This window comes from Peromyscus eremicus, chromosome 17 (genome assembly GCF_949786415.1).
Source record: "Peromyscus eremicus chromosome 17, PerEre_H2_v1, whole genome shotgun sequence".
NCBI classification, from domain to species: domain Eukaryota; kingdom Metazoa; phylum Chordata; class Mammalia; order Rodentia; family Cricetidae; genus Peromyscus; species Peromyscus eremicus.
Window position 1 is genome coordinate 19,712,016 of NC_081433.1, and position 16,210 is coordinate 19,728,225.

Here is a 16,210-nt window from a genome sequence, read left to right on the forward strand (position 1 = left end):
CAGCCTTCATCAAAGAAGCCTCTTTTTCCAGCAAATGGAGAGCACTACAGAAAACCACAATAGATCACAATGCACAGTGGATTATAGGGAGCCCATCCTCAATGGATTTACCTACAAACAACTCCTGAACTTCAGGCTTAGAGAACACCATGGAATGGGTGTGTGTGTGTGTGTGTGTGTGTGTGTGTGTGTGTGTGTGTGTGTAAAGATTGTAATAGCCAAAGGTCTAGGATGTCTGCTGTGAGAATTGTGTCACTTGGAAATGACAAGGGAGCTACACCCGTGATACCTCAACAATATGGCTACCAAAACAAGACCTGAACAGTGTCAGGGACAAGGACAGAACCCCTAGCTAATGGAAAAATACAGACCTTTAGAAGAGCTTAATGGAAAAATACAGACCCCTGATAAGACAGGGAACTAGAATATCTTGTGGTCAGGTTGCCTAGTGATAGGACATTGAGTCAGAACCCTTGGCCTTTTCACCCTGTCAATATCCTGCACAAACATCCTGCAGCTGTGTTAGCTTGCTTCACACAGATAATGGCTTCCTGCTTCCCCCACCCTGCAAGAGCTATTAAACCCTTTTGGAGAAAAATAAAGTTGCACCTTGATCAGAATCCTGTCTTGGTGTCTTCCTTTGTGTCTCCTGTCCTTATCATTCCATCCTTAGGGTGGTCGAGTTCCCGTTAAAGCCCTGCTGGCCGGGGCAGAACAGTAATAATACCAGTAGATAGGCTAATGTGGAAGGGGGTCCCACTCCTAGACAAAGAACTACAGGCAACTAGTGATGCTTAGTGAGGGAAACTTAGCCTCTCCCAGAGATGAACCCTCTGATTAGTTATCTAATACAAAGTGGTCAGCTCTGAAATCATATATATAGAAGTCACACTGAATGAAGAAGACTCAGCAGATTGTATTTATGTATTTAGGCACACACACACACACACACACACACACACATATATTACAATAATCAAAGAAAAAGAGTATAAATTTGACAGATAGTGAGGTGGAGATATGGTAAGTGTTGGAGGGAGGATAAAGAAGGGAGGAAGTGATATAAAATTATATACCAATTAAAGTGTAAAATATGGTACAGATACACAATGGAATATTATTCAACTATAAAGAAAATAAAATAAGGAAATTTGAAGGTCAATGAACCAGAAAGAAGACGTACTGAGTGGTGTAACTCAGGCACAGACAGACAAACTCTGTTTTCTCTCATTTATAAATCACAGCTTCAAATCTTTGCTTTTGTGGAGCACAACTGGAAGCCAGAAAGGGGCATTTGGTTAAGAGAAGGGGCAAATAGATTGTGGGTAAAAGCAAACCGGAGAGGAGGTGGAATTCTGAGGATGGAAAGTCTTCAGCTATGAAAGGCACCGGAGTATGGACAAACCAAGAGGTTGAGAGGGGGTTAACTCGAAGGAAGGGTTGAGAAAGCCCAGGTTAAGCCTACTGTCTCACAACTCAACTGAACAACATAACCGGAGGGATAGGAGAATACATGGGCTGTGAAAGAAGAGACCAGGATACCACTGCTTAAAGGATTAAGCTGAGATCGGTGCGGGGCGTGGGGAAGAAAAGGGATCAGGGAGTGAGTTAGTCAAGACAAAGGATGTGTGAAAGATCCTTATGGAGGTCATTAGTTAGTAAGCTAATTTTAAAATACAACTTTTAAATAGTATTCCAACTGAATTATCCACATGAGTGGGCAATGCTACTCATAGAAGACACGGGTTATTAAATAAAAATTGTACTATTAGGAATGGGATATGTTGGGGAATATTATTTTAAGGTGTATTACTTTAGTTTATGCTGCATTTGTTTAACACTGTGAAGCTGTGTTACTTGGCCTGTCTAAAACACCTGATGGTCTAATAAAGAACTAAATGGCCAATGGCAAGGCAAGAGAAAGGATAAGTGGGGTTGGCAGGCAGAGAGAATATATAGAAGGAGAAATCTGGAAAGAAGAGAGGGGGGAAGGAGGAGCCAGAGAAGGACGACGACTCCAGGGGCCAGCCACCCAGCTACACAGCAAGCCACGGAGTAAGAGTAAGATTTACAGAAGTAAGAGAATGGGAAAAGCCCAGAGGCAAAAGGTAGATGGGATAACTTAAATTAAGAAAAGCTGGCTAGAAACAAGTCAAGCTCAGGCAGAGCATTTATAATTAAGAATAAATCTCTGTGTGTGATTTATTTGGGAGCTGGGTGGTGCCCCCCCCAAACAAAAGAGCAAAACCAACCAACAGCAGGGATATCTTCAGTGAGTGTGATCAGGGAGACCACAGAGGTATCCAAAACAACAACAACAACAACAACAACAACAAAACAACAAAACAAAACAAACCCAAAAAAACCAGCAATTGTTGTTGAAGATACCACACACTTTGGATATAGAACATAAGAGACATGAGAAGCCTTTCTTCTCAAACCCTTTCTTCTGGCTAGTTTTCACAGCTCCAGAAGGTCCTGTGTGGACTGTAGGGGGAGGGGGAAGAAAAAAGTTACCGACAGTTTGGTACAGTGGAGGCTCCTGCATGCAACAATCCTTACCTGATAGGCAAAATGTGCCCATTGGTGCAATAGGGGTGTAACTGTTATGGGGGAGCTAACTACTTCCTGAGTGGAATTAAGATCTGCTCCACAGGAGGGAATTATCTGCCTGGTACTTTAGTACTGGTCAAGTACTAAAAGCCCATGGCTGAAAATGTCATAGGACCTCTGTTAGAACTTGCTAATTTCCTAAATGGTCATGCTGTCACACTGCCTTTAAACATTTACATTTACATCCATAAACCTGGGCTATTTTCAAAAGCAACTGCATTAGAAGCCCGCCTGAGATAAGGTAAGGGTTGCAGATGCAAACACTTGCAAGGCAGTCAGAGATGGATACAAGTAGACACTGTACCAGTGGCCAAGAATAGATTTCAATCAGTAGTGTGGTAGGACTTAAGGGATGCCAGGAATATACAGAGAAGAGAGTCCAACATGAACTGCTGGTGACATGGATTATACAGAAGTGACCAGGGATTTTATAGTAAGAGTTAGAAGGAATTAAAGTCAGCGGGTGTGGCCCGAGATGAGTTGGAAAAGTGAAGAATTTCAGGTTGCATCTTTGGAAGTTGGTCCACATAAATCCACTTGGGATTACTGCCTGACTCCATGACACATACCCAGAGTGGGGCTCCTTCTCCCAACAGAAGCTGGGAGGCAGAAAGGCTGGGACAAACAGTAATTCTTTGGACAACCTTGAGCTTTCTCAAGCAGGCACTTTAAAAGGGATTTGTGTCACCTTAGGAATGCGGTTATGTGACTTTCAGAGCTATAGTAGGATTTTGCACAAGTCATTGCCTGCCGAGGTTGAGGTCTAGGTGAGATGAGAGGGGCTCTGAGAAGCTTAGTTACTCTGTGGATTCTTAGAGACTCTTATCAGAGACTAAGACTATCCTAGGATGAAGCCTTGGCATGTGCAGGGGCACATGCATTTGTGGAGGGGGAGGGAGGGGAAGAGAGAGAACCCCTTCCATAGAAAGCAGCTGATTCTTCTGGACAGCCCTTTGTACTGTGAGGAAATGTGTTGCTGGGTCACCTCTGTCAACACAAACCTGAGCTTCGACTTTATGTGATTCCTCCCAGTTTTCAATTTTGAGCAATTAAGTATTTGCATCCTCACAAAATATCCTTGCTGGCCACATTAGGCTGTGAGCGTCAAAGGTACTGCTTGGGGAGAAGATGCTGGTTAACTTGTAAACCTTAGACATATCTTTTTTTGCAGCTTTGTATGGCTTAGTATTATATAACAAATAAATGGAGATAGGAGCAAGGTCTTGGTGGCAAGTGTGAATGCTGTGTCCACCTAAGGATGAAGTGTAAGGAGCTATAGGGACTGAAAGCTACTGTGCACCACAGACTGACAGGCGACTAAGCATGCTGCACTGACCTCTGGGAAGACAAGCCTTAAGTGAGAACTCAGTCTGGGTTTGGGATGGCCACTGCTGGGTATTTTTTTCTTTTAATGGTTTTTCGAGACAGGGTTTTTTCTCTACGTAGCTTTGAAGCCTATCCTAGAACTCACTCTGTAGACCAGGCTGGCCTCGAACTCACAAAGATCTGTCTGCCTCTGCCTCCCAAGTGCTGGGATCAAAGGCGTGCACCACTATGCCAGGCCTGCCACTGCTGGGTCTTAAATCCAGGGTCTCACACAAACTGTGAGCATGGTCTACCATGGAGTCACATCTCAGTGCTGTAAAAAGTGGTTCTTGGAAACATCACATTATAATGGCACCAGGAGACTCAGAATCAGTTTTCCTGCTGGAAAAGTAAGTGCATGGAAAGAAAGACAGCAGCATTCTCGAGTATTGGAGACCTGAGCACAAACACAAACGGACAAGGAAAGCAGTGTTGTAGCTCACTCAGGGTACCTTAGGAAGTGGAGTGTGATTAGAGACTTCAAAGGAGGCATCCTGTATGACTGGGGAACAAAATTTTCTCTTTTTAGCCTCAAAGCCAGGCTTTCGCTGCCACCTAGTGGCTGCTGCTTACAATGACAATAAATTTAATTAGGGTGTAGTATAAAGAATACTACTACAAACATTGATTTCCATATGTTGCAGTCTTAAAAATATTTTTCTTTATTGGATGACTTCATACATGCATTTGATCAAATTCACCCCCTCCTCCCTCTAACTACTGGATTCTCCCCCAACAACCTTCACCTTAGCTGCTATTGCTGTGAAGAGATACCACCCAAGGCAACTCTTATAAAGGAAAACACTTAATTGTGGGTCTCCTTACAGCTTTAGAGGGTTAATCCATGGTCAACATGGCAGGAACTGGGCAGGCATGGTTCTGGAGTAGTACCTGAGAGCTTTGCATCCTGATCCACAGGCAGCAGACAGAGAGAGTGAGACGGCCTGCCACAGGCTTTGGAAACCTCAAAGTCCACTCCCAGTGACACACTTCCTCCAACAAGGCCACGCCTCCTAATCTTTTCAAAACAGTTCCACTAACTGGGCACTGACTATTCATACATATGAGCCTATGGGGCCACTTGTCATTCAAACCATCACACTCCCCTCCCAACTTCGTGTTCTTTCCGCCTGTCTTGGGGTTTCTATTGCTTCGATGAAACACCATGACCAAAAAGCAAGTTGGGAAGGAAAGGGTTTATTTGGCCTTACACTTCCACATTGCTGTTCATTGCTGAAAAAAGTCAGGACAGGAACTCAAACAGGGTAGGATCCTGGAGCCAGGAGATGATACAGAGGCCATGAGGAGTGTTGCTTACTAGCTTGTTCAACATGATGTGCTCAGTCTGATTTCTTAAAGAACTCAGGAACTACCAGCTCAGGGATGGCCCCATCCACAATGGGCTGGGCCTTCTCCCATCAATCACTAATCAAGAAAATGTGCTACAGGCTTTTCTACAGCTGAGTGTTATGTAGTTATTTTCTTAATTGAGGTTCCCTCCTCTCAGATGACTTTAGCTGGGATCAAGTTGATATAAAACTGTCCAGCACAATTTATCCCCACAAATTGACAAACACATAGCTGCTGAGCCATGAATCTTAAGATTTCACATTTAAAAACATAAATATCTTTCAAAGTCCCACAGTCTTTGCAAATTCAAACACGTTAAAATTTCAGTCTCTTTAAAATGTACACTCTCTCTGAAAATCCAAAATCTCTTAAAAGTTAAAAAAAATCTTTCAGCGGTTGGATCACATTGAAATTAAGTTAAATACTTTCTTCAAGAGGGAAGAATCAGAGCACAACCATAATCTGAAAAAAAAAAAAAAGCAAAACCAAACTCTAACAGTGTAAATAACTCAATGTCCAATCATCTGGGATTCACTCATGGTCTTCTGGGCTCCTCCGAGGGACTTAGGTCACTTCTTCAGCTCTAGCCTCTGTGGCACACAGTTTGTCTTCTAGGCTCAGGTTAGCACTTCTCCACCACTGCTACTGTTCTTGGTGGTCATCCCATGATACTGGCACCTCTAAAACACTGGGGTCTTCCACTATAACTGGGCTGTACTTTCACCAATGGCCTCTCGCAGGCTCTCTTCATGGTGCCAAGTCTCAACTTCTCTGTGTGACAATCCCTTCAGTCTTGGACCTTCAACTGTCACTGAGGCTGCACCTTCACCCATGGCCTCTCCTGCCCTCTCACAGTGCCAAGCCTTAGCTGCTCTCCATGACTTCTTCATGCCTTCAAAACCAGTACCACCTGGGTGACTCTTACACTACCAAGTTTAGCTTCTAGCACAAAGGTACAACTTTGACCACCTCTGGAACACAGTTTCTGTGTGCTGACTCTGGAGAAATACTTCCCAAAAGATTTCACCTCAGTGATGCTGGTCTCTTCTTAATCATTGTTAATTTCTTATTTCCAGCCAGTCAGAACTGAGCATCCCAGCAAAGCAAAGATTTCACTTTAGTAGTTGTGATATCTTGTTAATCACAGCTGATTCTGCAGCCCCAGCTAACTAGAACCACAGAATCTTAATTCAAAGTAACAAATGTCTTAAATCTATACACCCTTGCACCAATATCTCCCTCTGTTTCTGAGGTACTTCAATAATTACAGCTACAAGCAATAATTCACAATTTTCTACATAGGTATAACTCTCTTAGCCATACTGGCATAGTTTTGCATGTTTTCAAATTCTGGTCTATTACAGTGTCTTGTGGGATACCTTTTGCCTCTGAGGTGCTCGAGAGGGAACACATGGCCTTGAGCACGCAATGCAAGTGCTCTGTCACTGAACTACATCTTCAGCCCTTGCAGGTTTCCTTGAAAACAGTTTTATGTGACTTACCCACGTTAACCAGTACAACCACTTTCTCCATTGTTTAAAATTTCAATGACCGAAAACACCATAACTTACTTGTCCAGATTTCTTTTTGTGAGCATTCACACAGTTCCAACTTTGACTAATTAAAGCACTGCTTCCATGTATTCTAAAATGTGTCCATGTGTAACTGTGGAGTTGGCTAGTTGTTGGACAGCAACAACACATTTATATTGTATCATAATGTTGACACATCTCCAGTCTTTGTTGTCATTGCCAAATGATGCATCCAATGTCATGATTTATGCTTTGCCAGCACTATGTATTTGTAAATAAGGTATCCTCAATTTTGTAGGGACAAGACTTCATATGAGACTTGGCTACTTGAGGTCTTAGTCAAAGACCAAACACTGAGATGTAGAGGGAGACAGAAATAAGACTAAAGAGGGAGTTGAAGTTGAACCGCAACAAGTTAAAGACTGGTTCCTAGGTGACCAACCGCCCAAGTCTTAAGGGACTGTTCCTACAGAGCAGCAGAGACTTGGATGCAGGGGCTCACACTGAGGACTATAATAGCTGTGCCTGAGAACTCCCAGACATGGTTCCAGGCAGTGATAGCCTGGAATGTCATAGCAGATGGCAAACAAAGGACTTACTTTGTATAGTTTGTTCCTGCAGCAGGGCCTGAGCTGGCCCATCTAGGTCTGACCATGTGTGAGAGGCACAGCCATGATCTTGAGTGGCAGCATGTCCAAAGTGTCTTTCCTTCCTGTACAAACTCCAAGAGTCCTCTACACCTGGGTCCCATCTCACCCATCAGTTGGGTGAGTAGAGACCATCAGTTGGCTCCATCTTGCACCATTGCCTCCTGCCATTAAGATGGAGGTTTTTATGGGCTTGGTTTGTTCTAAGTAACAAAATGATGCTCAAATCCCAGCTGGCTTTATCTCCCTCACATGTACAGTATAAAAAATAAGATCTAGCAGGATCTTAGTGGAATGGTTGTTGCCAGAGCCTGAGAGAACACAGGGAGGGAGGTTTGCAGCCTCTTTAGATCTCTCAGCTCTTACCTATTCTAGAAGGAGAGGAATGATTAGTAATATACTATTTTCCCCATGTTCACAGAACTGGTATGCTACATATAGGACCTTTGCAGAAGCACTGTACAGTGTTCACTATAATAGGACCTTTGCAGAAGTACTGTACAGTGTGCACTGTACATGGGACCTTTGCAGAAGCCCTGTACAGTGTGCGCTATACATGGGACCTTTGCAGAAGCCCTGTACAGTGTGCGCTATACATGGGACCTTTGCAGAAGCACTGTACAGTGCACACTATACATGGGACCTTTGCAGAAGCACTGTACAGTGCACACTATACATAGGACCTCTGCAGAAGCCCTGTACAGTGTGCACTATACATATGACATTTACAGAAGCACTTTATACTGTGAGCTATTTATTTTTATGACTTTTCAAAGTCAATCATTGTTTTCATTTTTTAAAGTGAGCTCATAGTGTTTGTGTGTCTTTATTTTCAGACCTCTCAGGACCTTTCAGCATCCAAAGATGCTGGTATTTTTTGTATTTTAGCATAAGCACCAAGTTTATCTAAGAATTCTGGGTAAATACTAGTCTCAAATACACAATGCCTTTTCAGCTCCATACCTAGATATGTGCCAAAACATGTGCTTTATAGCACAACTAATGTCCCCCAAACAGAGTAATAGTGAATGTGCCAACTGGTGAAGAGTCTAGTGTCTTAGGCTCATTGTGTTGCTCCGATACTATGCCCTGCAAAAGGCAACCAAGGAAGTGGGGATTTATCTTGGCTCACAGTTTCAGGATGTAATCCATCATGATGTAGCTGGCCACTCACATCCACAGTCAGGAAGTAGAGACCATTAATGCTATTGCTCAGGTAGCTACTCCCTTTTCTGTCTCCCAGGGCCCTATCCCAGGAATAGCGCCATCCTCCTTTAGGGTAGGCATTCCCATCTCAGTGAACATCATTATGACTATGCCTGGGTGTGCCTGGAGGCTTTTCTTCTAGGTGGTTTTAGACCTATCAAGTTGACAATATTTACCATCACAGCTACTTACTACGGTCTGGTTGAGACACACTGTATATCTGGTTAAAAAGATACCTCACCAGGTTTAAATATCACACATATGCATGCACAGTTTTTACACATCAGGGTTTTAAAACTCCACAAAAATGAAATAATAGGATGAAACTTTAAAAAAAACCACACAATCATTGTTCTTCACATATTACAGTAGAGGAAAAGAAAAGAGTCAGAATTAATCTCAAGACTTCTTAAACACAACATCCAGAAAAGTGAGAAAACAAGCCCTTCAATGTGTTTTCTTTGATTAGCTTTTAGTCATCTAATATGATCTTAGCTTTAGTCTAGTAAATTTACTTTCTCCAAATATTCATATTAAGTCCAGACTAAGGATTATGTACAATTTTAATTTCAGATCCAATATCATTTGATTAAATTTGCTACAAGCTCTCTCGATGCCTTGCAGAATGCAAATTGGGTTTCTGTAAGAGTTCTTGGAATGTGGCTCAGGGCTCCAGGAGATAAAACAGCCTGAACTTTCCATCCTTCCAATTTGTCTAGTGTTATATTAACATGACCTTAAGCTTCAAGGCCTTGATATAATTTGATTTCATGGTAGCTTGAAAGCGACCATTACCCTGCCTTCTAGTTCCCTGGCGTTTAAAACGCCTCTTCACACAGAAGATGTAGTCATGATAGGCTACCCACCAAAGTCAGGCAGTGTAAACACAGGCTTGGCTTGGCGGATTTCTTCACCTAGGATGCCAGATTTTGGCTAAATTATTCAAACTTTGTTTTGTCTTCACCTTTTCAGCCTCACTGTCTTAGAACCCATTGCTGTCTCCTTGATCTTAGGTAATAGATTAATCTCTCAAAGACCTGCACAATTGCTAGAGAAATGTTTCAGAATGATGACCCAGTGACTTTAAGATATTTTCCTTTCATTTGAATCATGTTGCGCATGGAATTTCCAAACCCTAATTTCAAATTCTGAAGGTGAACTCAGTAGTCTGTTGGGTATCACTCTTGATGAAATATCTCAGGCACCCTAAATACATAAAAAGCAGATTTATTTTCTTTTTGTGTGGAGGACTCAAAGGTAGTGAATGACATTGTCTAAGCTCTGGAAAGACTCTCAGAGGCATGGGGTCGCACATCTGTACTCATGCATGTGAGTAAGAAATCACATGGCCAGAAGGAAGGCTGGAGAGACTGGGGGCCACAGTCCCTTCTGAAGACAGGTCCCCAGTAGCCTCAAGCTCCGTCTCCTCTGTGTGTGAGAGAGCAGGTTGGCACTATTTGTCTCATCTCATTGGGGTCAAGTACCCACAGGAGCCCTCCAGGGCAATGCCAGCCATCTTCCTTCCCTGCCTACCTCCTGCTCTCAGGGTGTGTGTTTGCAATGTTTTAATCTGCACATTTTGCACCTGATGATTTTCTTCCTTGGGAAGGCCGTCAAGGCAAAAGAAAACTTTATTTGAGGCAGGGAATATTGCACTTTAATCGAGTTTTCAGGGTTCTGTCCTCAAAGCTTCCTGCGACTTCTGCTATTTCAAATGCTAAACAACACAATGTGGCTTGCTTTATGCAGATTTTGTAAACTTACAGTCCCCCTGTGGAGAGCTACACTGTTATCTCCTGAGTGACCTTATTAAGAATAACAATTTATCTCATTCCTCAGGTCCAAGTACCTTCATCAACCACCTCCTAAGGACTTAACTCCCTGAAAGCCCAGCACCTGTCCTGCACTTGCAGCAGAATGAGCAACTCCATTGTCAAGTGCATGACTGACAAGCTGACTCCCTGCAGAGGAAGTTGTGCCTGAGACAGGAGTGCCAGTCTGGGATGTAAGAGGGTGTTTGCTATGCCCTGGATAGAGCTATGTGCCTTGAAGATGGAGGCGGTGGTCAGGATCTGGAATGTCCTCACGAGGCCACATGTTAAAGGCATTAAGGTTTCACAGTGGAAAAACACACATAAAACAGAACAGCACAGTGATGGAGACACAGAAGAGCAAACAGGGTGAAGACATAGAGAAGACCCAAAGTGAAAAAGACCAACATGAATCCAAGTGTATCAATGGCCGCACTGAGTGTGGATGACACAAATAATCCAGCTGAAGGAAGATGTGGAGGAACTAGATTTAAAACCTGAATTCACCTATGTGCTCTCTACAGGAGATACATCTATAGAGAGAATACACCTGTAAATGTATGACAGGTTTGCTTTAGTAGAAAGCTTTTAGAAATACAAAGCATATTGGACTGTCTATAGTAATTTCAACATTAAAATTAAAAGTGATGATAAACATAAGTAAACATTTAAAAGCTATGAAGCCGCTTGAGCACCAGGGACGTATAGCAGCTATAAGCATGTATGTATCAAATGCCAGAGCCTCACAAACTGAAAAGTGAACACAGTAAACAGAGTAGAAGCAACAGAAACAGCTTAAGAGGTCAATGCCTCATCTTCAGCAACATCTGGAACAACAGGGCAGAAAGGCAAAGATTCCCCCAGAACAGAACAATAAATCAGCCAGATTCTGCAGGTGTCCATAGGACATTTTAGGCCTAAGCAGTAGAACACACTTCTTCCAAGAGTGGATGGAACACGCTCCAGGTTAGACCATGTCAGAGACTAGAAAAGGGATGGTATAAATTTGATGGGGTGGACGTTGTACTAATCTGTACTCTCTGACCACAATTGAAACAAAATTTGAAATAACTAACAGAAGATGGATGTAGCTAGAGTTTTCCTGCCTGGCCCACAGTCAGGACAAATCTCTCTCACCTGCCAGTCCCACAGCCACTCAGACCCAACCAAGTAAACACAGAGACTTATATTGGTTACAAACTGTATGGCCGTGCCAGGCTTCTTGCTAACTGTTCTTACAGCTTAAATTAATCCATTTCAATAAATCTATACCTTGCCACATGGCTCGTGGCTTACCGGGATTTTCACATGCAGCTTGTCATGGTGGTGGCTGGCAGTGTCTCCCTCACCCAGCTTCCTGTTCTCTCAATTCTCCTCTCTGTTAGTCCCATCTATACTTCCTGCCTGGCCACTGGCCAATCAGTGATTTATTTATTGACCAATCAGCAACACATTTGACATACAGACCATCCCACAGCAGATGGAAACTTTGTGAAAATGTGGACATTAAACACACATTCTTGTACAACTGATGAGGCAAAGAAAAAATGACAGGGGAAACAAAAATACTTTGTAGTAAAACACAGTCGTGACTTATGAAGTCTTATGGATGCTGTGAAAGCCACTCAGAGGGAATGTGCAGCTGTAGCACACAGATTGGAAAACAGGTCTCAAACTAAGAACTTACTCCTCTACTTCAGAACATGGGAAACTCCAAACGGGCAGAGAAATGAAATGAAACAGGATTAGACTAGAGATGGTTACAAAACAGAGCTAAAATCCAAAGGGGAAACTGTGAAGCCAAAAGCTGGTGTTTTGAAAACATCAAATCCAAACTGACAAACATTTAACTAGATTGACAATGAATAAAAGGAAAAAGTAAGAAAATAGGGAAAAGAATGAGACTATCTAAACCAGGAATGCAAGAGGACGGGAGTCTGTGCTGCTCTTACAGAAGTGAGAGCGATTGGGAAGGAATATTCAGACATATGCTTGTTAAAGTTAGATAAATCATATGAAGTGGAAATTTCCTAGAAAGATTAAATCACCCCATAGGAAGTAAAGAGATGGGGTAGTGTGGCTTTTATTTACCTCTAGCTTCTCAGGAGGCTGAGGCAGGGGGAAGCTTGAGCCCAAGTGTCTGAGGTCATGCTGAGCAACATGCAAAACCCCATCTTTAGAACAGAATAAAATGCAACAAGGGAGGGAGAGGATGAAGGAAGGTGGCAGAGAGACTGAAATTAAAATTTCTAATACATGAAAGAGCAGAATCAGATAGCTTGACAATCACTTAAAACTTACAAACCAAATCATTTACAGATGAAAAACCTAAAAAAAATTAGCAAATAGAAGTACCAAAGTTTCCTGTTTATGTTAACATAGGATCTTAGTATGTAACTCAGTTTTATCCTAAATTTGAGAATGACCTTCCTCAGTTCCTGGGTGCTACAAGTCATGCCATGTTACTTAGGGTTTCTTTGCCGTGACAAAACACAGTGACCAACATGCAACTTAGGAGAAAATGTTTTATTTTATCTTACAGCTTATAGTCCATCATCCAGGGAAGTCAGGGCAGAGACCCAAGGCAGGAACTGGAGCACAGGCCATGGAGGTGCTGCTTACTGACTTGCTAGCCATGGCTTGCTCATATTGCTTTCTTATATACCCCAGGACCAGGCACACAGTGGGCTGTGCTCTCCTTACCACATTAATCATTAATCAAGAAAATGGACTAAAATTATCGTCAGTTGTATCCACATTTATTCAGACATTTTCTCAATTAGAATTCATCTTTCCACATCATTCTACCTTCTGTCAAGTTCGTGAAGAACCAACAATAGCAATAAGGACATACCTTTATGCATGGAGTACTCTGTGAGCATTTCCAAACTACTACATTCTATGAGAAAATAAGACTTCTCTCCCAAGCCTAGATTTAAAACTAGGCAATGTAGAGGAGAAAGGCAGACAGAAGACAGGCAGGCAGAGAGAGAGAGTGAGAGAGAGAGAGAGAGAGAGAGAGAGAGAATGCATGTATGTATGTGCACATTTGTACATCTCCAGGTTCCATCCATTTTGTTTTTGAGTGAGGGTCTCGCTGGCCTTGATACCTTGTTTACTGGTGAGGCTGGCTGACTCTGTTCACCACTGGTTGTGGCACAGGTTTTCTATAAATGATGGATTTCCTGCTTTCCCCTGTCTGGAAATGATTACTCTGCTTTTGCTCATGAAAGACAGTTTTGCTGGGAATAGAACTCTAGGTGGGTGGGCTCTCTTACTGCTTTTGTCCTTCCAAGGCACTGCATCATTTTCTCCCTTCTGTCCTCTACCTACATAGCCATCCTCATCTCATACCTAGTCCTCTCCAGCTGTCATGGGTTCGAGAGTATAGCTTTGGCCTTGGGAAGGTAGCCATGCTTGTCAATGGGCAGAGAAGCCTGAGGCACTGAGAACAGACTCTTGGGAACAAGGCCACATTTTGCACTACTTTGGGATTAGATGTGGTGCAGTTAGGACCATATGATTAAAATTCTCTTTAATTGTATGCACAGTCTAGTGAGGCCTGAACATCAAATCCCTGTGCATTATTAGGTTTATCTTCCTCCCCCTCAAAAAACAGAGGACCAGTGAGGCACTGTGATACCTCCAGGAAGGCAAGTTGGGAGAGTTCTGGACTTAAGCTTTGATTTGGCTGTGGATAGATAGTGGATGCTTTTTGTCATATAGAATCTTTATTGCTTGTTAAATCTTTTTTTTTTTTTTGGTCTTAGCAAAGCCTCAATTTTTGTGAATGTTCAGTGGGTGCTTGTTGTCACTTGTCACTACACCAAGAACACTATACAATTTAGCCCAGTGCTTCCTGGGCTGTTTCATAGGGAACACAGGACCCACACAGCAACTTCATCTCTCTCTCAGTTTTGTTTAGGATATACAAATTTGCAGAGACATATCTGTCCCAGAAATGTCCAAGTCTATAATATCACAAAGCCATGGTGGGAATGAACCATGTGCAATCCTTCCTCCAGCTCTCTGGAAAAGGATTCTCCTCAAGTGGACAGAGCTGGCCATGGGCATCAGGAACAGCCAAGGAGCTTTAAAAATGCAGTAGCCTGAGTCAGACCCCAGATCTGCAGGAGCAGCATGTCTGAGGACAGGACTCTAAACCCAATCGCCACCTTCCTTGGAGGAAACAGAGGAGAAAGGGTCAGGGACACAGACAAAGCCCTGTAGCTACAGATGCAGAGATCTGAATTGGGAAGCTGTAAGCCAAGGCAAGCCTGGGGTCATCAAGAGCTGGAAGAGACTAGGGATAGTTCTCTGTAGGAGCCTACAGGAGAGCCTAGGTTTGCCAACACCTGCATTTTGTTTGTGCTTTTATCCTCAGAGCTGTGAAAGGATAACATTCAGTGCTATTAGCCCACTCAATTTGTGGTGATTTATTATAGTGCCCTAGGAAGTCTACAGGACTCATTTTCAATCACAAAGCTGGGGCTCCTGCCTTGGAATACATTTTATTTCACCAAGTTCTGGGTTCCAGGGCAATGGTTACCAGAGCTGAAATTGTTTCTGCATTAGGAGATTTACAGTTGGAACACATTCATTTCCCTCAGATAATTGTTCTATAAAGTACAAAGTCAAGAGGCTGGAAGAGAGGTCTAGAATTCCCAGGATCATGTCTTGGGAATCATTTTTACCAGGGTATGTCCTTTACTGGATGTTGCTGAGTGGGGCCATGGCAGGGCTAACAAACATACCCAAAGCTGGGTGTGGCTCAGTGGGAGAGTGCTCCCTAGGCTTCCATCCCCAGTCATGCAAGGAGAAAACCACAGACTCTGCTGTGCTTGTACCCACTGCTCTCTCAGAGTTAGGAGTCCGCCTGTCTTGGACCAGACACACCTAAGTGGGCTTTCTTGCCTGGCATTGGGTGCAGGGTCCAGCTCCATTTTCTCATCAGTCCTGACTTCCCCAGCTCTGTAACAGGAGAGGATCCAAGGGGAAGGAAAATGGAAGTGGTGCTGACCATGACCCAGTTCAGAAAGGACTCTAAAGCGCATTCCATTCATAAAGTATTCATGGGTCTAAAAGCCTTTCCAGGGGCTTGCAAGTATTTGCCTAGATCCGGATGGATCCAGGTTGGAATTCTAGCTCAGCCACTCACCAGTTATGATGGAGTTTCGGGAAAGTTATTTGACTTCCTGAACTGTTACTGTCCTCACTTCCAAAATGCAATCTTGCCTTACAATGTGGCTGGGACATTAACAGGAAGAATTGAAAGGCCTACTCTAATGGCTGGTCCCCAGGAAGTGCTCAGTGATAATGAAGATTTTCATCATTTACCTTTCTCACCGCTCTGATGGCTCTTTGCTTTATCCCACGTCGTTTCTGAGGCTCATCCCTTTTCCTAATGTTTAGAGGATGGTACATGGACATGATAGGGAGAATTTGAGATCCTTCTAGGATTAGCAATTAGCAATTTAATGTTTCTTCTGTGAATCCAAATAACCACTATTTTCATTACTTGATCTATTGATGTCTTTTCTTGCCTGCAAGGGAACTGCCAAGATGGGGAGGTGAACTATTGCAGAGGAACACTGAAGTCAAAGTAAGTAGATATTTAAAATCATATGATCTATTATGCATTGTGCTATCTTGTAGCAGATTCACAGATTATACATATTTAAAGGCC

The 16,210-nt window shown here is 42.9% G+C and overlaps 1 protein-coding gene across 6 annotated transcripts in view; it reads right to left on the bottom strand.

Annotated features, from left to right (window-relative positions):
• Positions 1-16,210, bottom strand: part of Chrna6 (cholinergic receptor nicotinic alpha 6 subunit) — a 52,159-nt gene that overhangs the window by 30,347 nt on the left and 5,602 nt on the right. The gene's annotated exons all lie outside the window — the stretch shown is intronic.